Source organism: Trichechus manatus, unplaced genomic scaffold (genome assembly GCF_000243295.1).
Source record: "Trichechus manatus latirostris isolate Lorelei unplaced genomic scaffold, TriManLat1.0 scaffold00021, whole genome shotgun sequence".
NCBI classification, from domain to species: Eukaryota; Metazoa; Chordata; class Mammalia; order Sirenia; family Trichechidae; genus Trichechus; species Trichechus manatus.
Window position 1 is genome coordinate 17,025 of NW_004443957.1, and position 9,657 is coordinate 26,681.

Consider the following 9,657-nt stretch of genomic DNA (forward strand, 5'->3'; position numbering starts at 1 on the left):
AATAGATTATATTTTTTATTACCTGTATTAACTCATTTACTCATCACAACAACCTAATTATGTAGATACAATTATTATCTCCATTTTACAAGTTAGAAAATTTAGTGGCACAGTGGTTAATTGCAAATCTACTAAATGGCAAAGCTAAGATTTGAACCTCAGCAGCCTCAACTGCTCATTCACCTTTTACACTGCCCTACAACGTGAGAATTTTATCTGTTCTGTGCACAAGAAGCTCATCTTTCTTTGCAGATTTATTTGCAGTTAGAATTGAAACAGGTTAAAATAATTGGTTGTATTATTAATTAGAAATAAAAAACCATGAGATCCACATGCACTTCTAGATATTTCATCTATTTAGCTTCTCAGTAATTTTTTATTATTATTCACCTGAAGTAAATATATGAAGTAAAGTACAATTTTAATAATTACAGTAATTATTTGTATCTATTGAAGAGTATTCATTTAATATCATTAAGACAGGGCCTACTCTATTATTCCTTCATCCCTTTCTTCACCAATCCAATCTTTATTCACATTTAAATAACATCTACTTTTTAAAGTATTTTTAAATTACTTTAATCAGAATGATCTTTCTTTGAATTTCATTTGTGGTTGGCATGATGCAGCTGAGCATTTAATTTTGCTGAAAGTCATTTGTGTTTTGCAGGTTTACATCTTCTTATAGGTTGCAATTATCTTTTTAAAGCAAGGATCATATGGCTTGGTCCCAGATTTTTATGTTATTTTCAAAAAGGTACTTAATTTGGCACATGATTTTCACCATAACTGTAAATTGAAATTTAATTTCTTAAGATGGGAAGGTTTCTCCAGTCAGGTTGTCAAATTCTATAATCCTGTCATGTTTAGATAATAATGACAATAAATAAAAGACATTCAAAACTAAACTGTGTACATACAAAGAAAACGTTAACACAGGTATGTTTAGTTTTATTTTTTCCAAGCACTTCTACTTATGCTCTATTAGAGCAATGCCCATAAGGCTACACATGTCTATTTTATTTAGAATTAACATTCAAGTATCATTATCTTTTTGTTCCAATCCCCAAAGGACCTTACTAGCATGACACCACAGAAGGCTACAATCTCAGATTCCTAATAATGCCATATGTTAAAGTAAAACTTAATTTGTACATTTCAAAACATCACAACATACAGCACAGCCAAAGAAGAGAAATTTAGGAGTAGAATTAGCAGCATGATTTGTGAATTTATAATATTATTTGCATAAATTAGTGACTTTAGTTGGGGCATCAGTTCTTAAAAGTGAAAATACTTATTCCTATTCCTTTGAAGGCTATCTGAGTTTGTTGACATATGGTAAGTTTTTAGTTCTGATGAGTTATCTATGCAAGGAAATCTAAGGGCATAATCGAGAATCATTATTCTTGTAATAAGCCTTTATAAAGCAGACCAGATTATAGCATATAATAACAATTTATTCAGGATATATCTTGATGGCTTCTATGTGATTTCCCTTCTTTAACTATGTTGCCAATCGTGATACAAATTGATTCTTCATGTTATGATCCAATGTATTCTTCCAAAATCCAACACAACTCACAAAAGCATTACTCAGATTTACGTTATTAATTCCCTCTCCGTAATGATATTAGAATAAAAATCTTTGCCAGTAAATACTTAATACTTTACATATTTTAAATAGATTATGTTCTATATAAAGGAGCCCTGGTTGCATAATGGTTAAAGCGCTGGACTGCGAACTGAAAGGTCAGTGGTTTGAACTCTCCAGCAACTCCACAGGGGAAAGACCAGCTGATCTGCTTCTGTAAAGATTACAGCCTGGAAAACCCTATGGGGCATATTGACTCTGTCACATTGGGTCACTATGAGTCAGAATTGACTCCTGGTGAAATCCAAGGTGGACAGGAAGTGTGTGCTGTCACAGTATAGTGAGAGCAACTAGGGTCACATAACAATGTATGTATAAATGTTTGTATGAGAGACTAACTTGAAATGTAAACTTGCACTTCAACAACACTACAATAAAAAAATTATAATGACCCAAATTTTCAAAAAAATAAAAAAGAATTGACTCTTGGTAGCTAACAATAACATTGCCTATATAAGGAATTATAATTTTAGTTTATTCCAGACCTAGGATAGTTCAAACCTCATAGTAGGTTTTCAAGACTAGTTCTTGGCTGTTAAAATGATATTACATCAAAAGCTGCAGAGTTTTTTTTTTTTTTTCCATTAATTCCAAATGGTTTTAAAATTGATATTGATGAGCAACCCCAAACTAAATTATTTAATCCTTTGTCCCAAAGTAAAAATTAATCAACTTGGAAAATTGGCGATTCAGTGGTTCAAATTTAAAATTATGAAATATTTTAGAGAAGTACTTGGAAGTAGATATGTCTCCATGTACACAACTATAAGGGGCATCCCTAATACATCACTAGTCTTGAAATGATAGTTTGTATGTTATTGTCTAAAGATTTGACCAAAAATTTCCAAATATGTTTTGATGCTCAAATTACACTTTGAATAAAATTCTACTTCAAATTTAGGAAACTGCTCCTCAGTGAGCTCATTAAAGTAATGATGCAAATTTAAATATTATCTCGCTAGCCCTACTTTTGTGATTGGGGTGAGATAATCAGTCATCCATAAGGTATAGGACCGAAAAAGACTCTTGACCAGGTAGCATCTATCTCAGTAATTATTTTTAAATTGCTGTAGTTCTTCTCCTTCTCTCCCAATTTTATTTCTTTTCCTGTCATAGATACCGGAAGAAATTATAAGTGCACAATTCTCTTTGAAAGAGAATGATGTTGTATCCAAATCACCTTGAGCTCTATTTCTGAGTAATGAAAATACTTTATTCCTGAGTAGATAAAGACTACTCATATATACTAGGAAGAAACAGTCTGAGAACAGAAATGATTTACAAGGATATGTGGTTCTTGGATAGTATAGTTTCTTTACTGTACTATATTTTACTTATCAATTTGGACAGAGTTTAAAATTATAAAAATAGCCAAATAGGATTCTGATCCAATCTAGAGACAGATGTATTTCTTTCAATTTTCCTTTACAAATAAAGTAATATAAAACTGAGAACCACGAAGATCATTACTATGTCCTTTGTGTTTCTTTTGCCTGTCAATACACAGATTCTGAGGTTCCTCCAGGGGAAAATGGCAACACAATAACATTTCCTGAGAAAGAAGCTGAAGTTGGTTGAATTCTACTCTTCTTTCAGAAAGAGCAGTTTTGTTTTAATATTAAGTGCTAAAATGAAGTAAATATATCATAATTGTAAAGAATTCTTCAACTTCACCAGCCTGTTTACCAGATTAGTGTATGAAATTCTATCAAGATTTTTTTCCCCCAATAACGACATTAAAACAGGCTAGTAGTAGAAATTATCACAAGTTTGAGAGCATTCCTACACGATTGCAAGTTAAAAGACAAAAGGTATTGTGTTAGAAAACAAATATTTAAGTTACTACAATTGTGAATATCCCACATCACTCCTTCTGGTGTATTTCTTCCTCTGTGAAATAGATCTAGTAGTATAGGTTTGTTGTAAAAATTAAATGGAAATTCAGGTAAAGCACTCAATGCAGTATGAGATGTGTACTAAGTGCTAGTCCAATACTATTATTTTTATTCACTAGAATGCATTGTTATTTCATTCATTCTTCAAATATGTATCAAACACAATAGAAAAATCACTGCTCCAGGTGCTGGATTTCCAACAGGATAGAAAACAGACAAGAACCTTTTCCCTCGCAGAGTTTTCATTCTAGTATGGGAGAATAACAATAAAGAAGACACTAATAAATAGAGTAAGTTAAAGGGTGACTATAATTAAGGAGGCCCTGGGGCAGGGGTTGGTTTGGTGTGTCTGATAAAGAGTTAAGGTCAGTATGACTGGAGTAGAATAAGAGAGCAGAGAAGCAGTGGTTGGATTGAGGTAGTATTCAGAGAGCCCAATCATGAGAGAGTTTAGTGAAGGAGAGTGAGGACTTGGGCTTGGTAGGGAACTGTCGGAGGGATGTGTGCAGAGAAGAGCCGTGATCTGACTTGAGATTTTACAGAATCCCTCTGGCTGCTATGCAGAGAATAGACTGAAATGTGTCAAGGTCTGAAGAAGGGACAGTGGTTAGGAGGTAATTTATGTCTACTCCTGGTGAAGAAAACCAGGTGAAAAAAACCCAAGATGGTAGTAGTAAATGTGCCACGTGGTAGTCATAACCTGGGTTTATTTTGAAGATAGAAGTAATAGAATTTTCTAACAGAAGGGATGTGAGGTGTGAGAGAAGAGAGATATCAAGATGACCCCAAAGTTTTGTTTACAGCAACAGGAAGGGTGAGTGGCCATAAGCCAAGATGGAGAAGACTGGAAAGACTGGAGCTGTTTTAGGCATATCTAGTTTGATATGCTTATTATACATCCAGGTGAAGATACCTATATGATGTTTGCAACTTCAGTGGTGATCCAAATATTCTGATTGGTCAGTCCTGCCAAGCCATCTAATCGTTTATCTGACGTCATTTAACTGACTGGTTAGTATATTCACCTACTTTATACTCTGGCATATTTTGTCATTTACATATAAATCTAAAACTGTTATTTGGAATAGATCTTAATATTTTAAATAATATAGGAATTTATATGTGTGTGTATAAATATGCATGTATGTGTGTATATCTGTATGTGCACACACACGTGCACACGTGTATTATTTTGTCCTCTGAGACTGAAGAAATGAAGACTTATTAGTCACTTCAGCTCTGATAGTAATAAAGCACAGTGGTCGATAACATTGGTTTTAAATTCAGAAACCTTGGTTTGAGATCTTTGATCCGATACATGCTGATTGTTTGTGTGGTCTTACCTAAGACGTTTAATCTGTTAGAGTCTCAGAGTTTTATTGTTTAAAAGATGTTAAATATAGTGAGTTATAAGTGTTTTATTAGGATTACATAAGATAATTTAAGAAAAGTGCCTGGCACTCAGAAACTGGCACAGTGTAACTAGCTAAATGATATCTATTACAATATCATGACGATTACATTAATATTATTTTCATATCTTTACTTTGAACCTGTATTACACCTTTTATAGAGTACCGTCTGTGTTTCTCTCTCATAACTGTACATTTTATCTTTGCTAACTTACTTTTATCATCCCTGCTGTAAGTCTTAAATAATGCAGTTAAATAATCTCTTTGAAATGCTTCATGTGTCTGCATTGCTTTTCTTACTCAGCATCTCCTTTTTATTCACAAAGTCTTCAGTTGAATTCCTTGCATTTTATTATTCTTCCACACATTCTCTTCTTGTGTCTTGCTTTTCAGAATTTCCAACTGGCCAGAACCATAGTTTATAAGTCAGAGTTGACACATAGAACACTTTTACATACAAAAAGAAAACAAGCAGTATCCACACGGAAGGCTCTCTTCATGACTCGCCTTTGCTCTCCACACTCACAATCTGCAGTTATAAAGACATTTTGATTGAACGCTTCCAATTAGCCTCTAACGGAATTCTTAGTACAATACATAAGACATACTGGCTTCAATTTTTTTACACTGTTTCACCAATTATTCTTCATATCTATGTTGCTGAAAAGCAAAACATTGAAAAGTTTAAGCAGAATGGAAATACATATTTTCAAACATAAAAAGAACAACATCTCTGGTTGCAGTCTTCAACCCTGTATTTCGTTGACTTAAGGCCTTTCAGGATGGTTTATGCTCCATAAATTTGTTTCTTTTAAAAGTGGCTCTTTATGTTTTAAATAGGCTAAATAAACCGATACGTCATGGAAGCTTGGTCTAAATTTGAACAATAGGTTTTATAAAATTGATTTCTAATGTTTCCCAGAAATGTCTCATTAATGACAAATGTTGAGAGGTGCTTGAATGTTCTACTTATATTTTAATAGAATATAGAAACAGTCTAATGATGAAAGCTATATAGTTATTCTGTTGATAACTCAAAAAATCAAATACTTTGAAGAAGCATAAATGAATAAAATAGATATTTAAATAGGACGTTTATTTGATATGCACTTCATCTAGCATGGACTAGAGTTCAAAAAGCAAGCTGCCCCTAAAATAGTGTATTTTGCCGTTACGGCTATTATATATATATATATATATGTGTGTGTGTGTGTTTATATATGTATATATTGCTAATATATTGCTAACAAGTGGATTCCAACTCTTCACTATGTAGTGTAAACAGTTTGCCCTTGACTGCTAATGTAAATGTTGGCATCTCCCCAGCTGCACCATGGAAGAAGTTTGAACCCACCCAGAAGCACTGTGGAAGAAAAACCTGGCAATCTGATTAAGATTGTAGCCAAGAAAAGCTTATGGAGCAGTTCTACTCTGTAACATATGAGGTTGTCATGAGTACTGTCATAAAGGCCCCCAAAACCACACTTGGTGTCATATTATTGAGACTTAGAGGGAAGTACAAGAAGCCCTGGTGGGGCAGTGGTTAAAGGCTCAGCTATGAACTGAAAGGTGGGCAGTTCGAACCCACCAGCCGCTCTGTGGGAGAATGATGTGGCAGTCTGCTTCTGTAAAGATTTACAGCCTGGGAAACCCTATGGGGCAGTTTACTCTGTCCTATAGGGTTGCTATGAGTTGGAATCAACGCCATGGCAATGGGTAATGGGAGACGGAAGCACATCTCTGGGCACAGAGGCCCTGCGGCTGCTGCCACCATTGAGCCATCTCTCCACAGTGGTTAAGGAGACTCCACCAACCATAAGCATCAGCAGCACGAAATAGGAACATGAAAGGAAAAAGCTAGCCCTGGAGGTTGAAGGATAGACAAATGTCTGTTGCCCTTTCCAATTCATTACTGAGACAGCCAGGTCTCCAAACACCTACGATTACATTTTATGTCACAGAATGCTATCCTTGGTTCTGATAACAAAATACTGTGTAAACTTGGGAAGGTTATTGCTTTCTGCTTTTCAACTTCTCTCTGATCTTCCAAACTCTTGCTCTATATAACACATTACCCACAAATGATCCGGGGCACAGTGTATCAGCATTATCAAATTGTTACTTAGTTACAAGCTTACAGGTACACAGTTCTTCCTCAGTCCTTCAGAGATTTCTGCAAGGCAGGGGGTAATCTGAGGGGGTGAGCTGGTCAGGAAATTCTTGGAACCTAAATAGCCCTCAGACCCAAAACCAAAAAACCCGCTGATGTTGAGTTTATTTGGACTCATAACAACCCTATAGGACAGAGTAGAACTGACCCCAGAGAGTTTCCAAGAATGTCATCTTTACAGAAGCAGACTGCCACATCTTTCTCCCGCAGAGCGGCTGGTGAGTTCCAATGGCCAACCTTTGGGTTAGCAGCTAAGTGCTTTAATCACTGTGCTACCAGGCCCCCAATGAACTCTTATCATGTATGAGGAAGCCCTGAAACCATCTACTGGCCTATTGTTATAGACTTCTGGAGTAGTGGCTATACATTCATATCACCCAATGCGTTAGTTACCTATTACTGCTGTAACAAATAACAAAGTCAGTGGCTATTATTTTACAGCTCTGTGAGTTAGACAGGAGAAAGATGTGGCAGTCTGCTTCTGTAACGATTACAGCCTTGGAAACCCTATGGGGCTGCTCTACTCTGTCCTTTAAGGTCACTATGAGTCCGAACGGACTTGATGGCAGTGGATTTGCTTTGGTTTCTTGGTTAGAAGTCTGACACAGGTCTCACTGGGCAACGTCTACAGTATAAAGGTGTTGGCAGAGGGGTGTTGCTCTCTTGAGTTCTAGGGGATAATTTGCTTCCTTGCCTTTCTCAACATCTAAAAGGCACCCTCATCCCTGGGCTCCTGGCCCCCTTCCTCCATTTTCAAAGCCAGCAACAGTGGATGGAGTTCTTCTCATTTTGCATATCTCTGACCCTTCTGTCATCATATCTCTCACTAACTATAGATAGAAAAGATTATCTGCATTGAAGGGCTCATGTGATAAGACTGGGCCCAGTTGGGTAATCCGCGATAATCTCCCCATTTCAAGATCCTTAACCTTAATGACATCTTCAAAGTCACTTTTGCCATGTAAGGTAACATATGCAGAGACTCTAAGGATAATAGCATGGGTATGTTTTAGGGGTGGGAGGGCATTATTCTGCCTACCACATCTGGGAGTTTTAAAAATATACTGTTACTTATATTCCACACTCAAATCATTTTGAATTTATTTGGTCCAGAATGGGACCCAGGAATCAGACTGTATTCATAGTACAACCAGAGTTGTGAACAACTGCAGATCATTGCTATCAGTGTTTCTCAAACTTTAATGTGCTTAAGAATCAATCGCCCCTGTATCTTGTTAAAATACAGATCTGGATTCCAAAGTTCTGATGTGGGTCACATAGCTATTTAAAGTGAGGCGCATGAAGCAGCATCAGCTAGGAGCTTGTTGGAAATGCAGACACTTAGCCCCACCTGAGGCCTACTAAGTCAGAATCTGCATTCTAACAAATTCCTTAGGTGATTTGTAGGAACACTTGTTTGAGAAGCATTTCCCTCTGTGTGAATTTCTGGTACCACTAATAATAGACTACATCTAAGCATAATTGGCTTAACTAGAGTCCATCAGCTTGAAGCCACTGTATTTTTAAATTATTATGATTTAGTAACTTACAGTGATTTTCAGGAAGTATTCAAAGTTGGCTACCTAATATCGCTTTTTCAATTGGCAACATTTCCCACCTTGGTGACAGAGTTATAAAACATTCAGTACTTTATAATTTGGGGCAATAATAACTTTCCAAGCCAGAAATATCTGTGACACAAGGCTAGATGATGAAGCAAATTTGCTGAACAAGCATAAGACCTTCCTATACTCACATCTCAATTGCCATTGAGGCCATCTCCTGTGGCCATCTATAATTCTATCATGTTCCAGTGACAGACACAAAAATAAAAATGTTTGTAACTTGCTTGGGACAACTTATGTGTGTGAATGTTATTTCCTTCATCTCTATTACCTTGATCGTCTTTGTGTAATTTTGTTAAAATTCTCTTGAGGTAGAAATCTCAGGCTAAGCAATTCTACAATTATCTAGTGATTTCCACAGGGTTGATAGCCTTCCTCCAGGAGAAATGGTTTGAGAGTAGGAATGATTTTACACTTACAACAGAGGTTCTCAAAGGTTTGCAGGCATTAGAGAGACCTGGAGGGCTTGTTGTAGTACTGATTGTTTGGCAACAACCCAGAGTCTGATTCAATGGGCAGAACTTCGTACATTGTGGGTTAATTTCCCACTCTCATTTCTGTATGTAGATTATTATCCAATCTTTATCTAAAAGCATTTTTATTATTTCCTACAATAATAATATGGTTAGTATAAAGGAAAAGGAAATATTTTAGGTTTTGGCTATAACTTAGCACGGTATAGTAATAACTGCCGGGTACTTTTTAAAAATCATCCAATAGAGAGAGTCCAGCAAGATGGCACTCTAGGCAGAAGCACCACGCCGTCTCTCCACAGCAAAGATCTGAAAAACTAAGCCAAACAGAGAATCAACAATCCTGAAACCCTAGAACATCAAATGAAGAGATAAAGAACTCAGCCGAGCACCAAATGTAGTGAGAATACTGAAAGAGAACGGAGAGC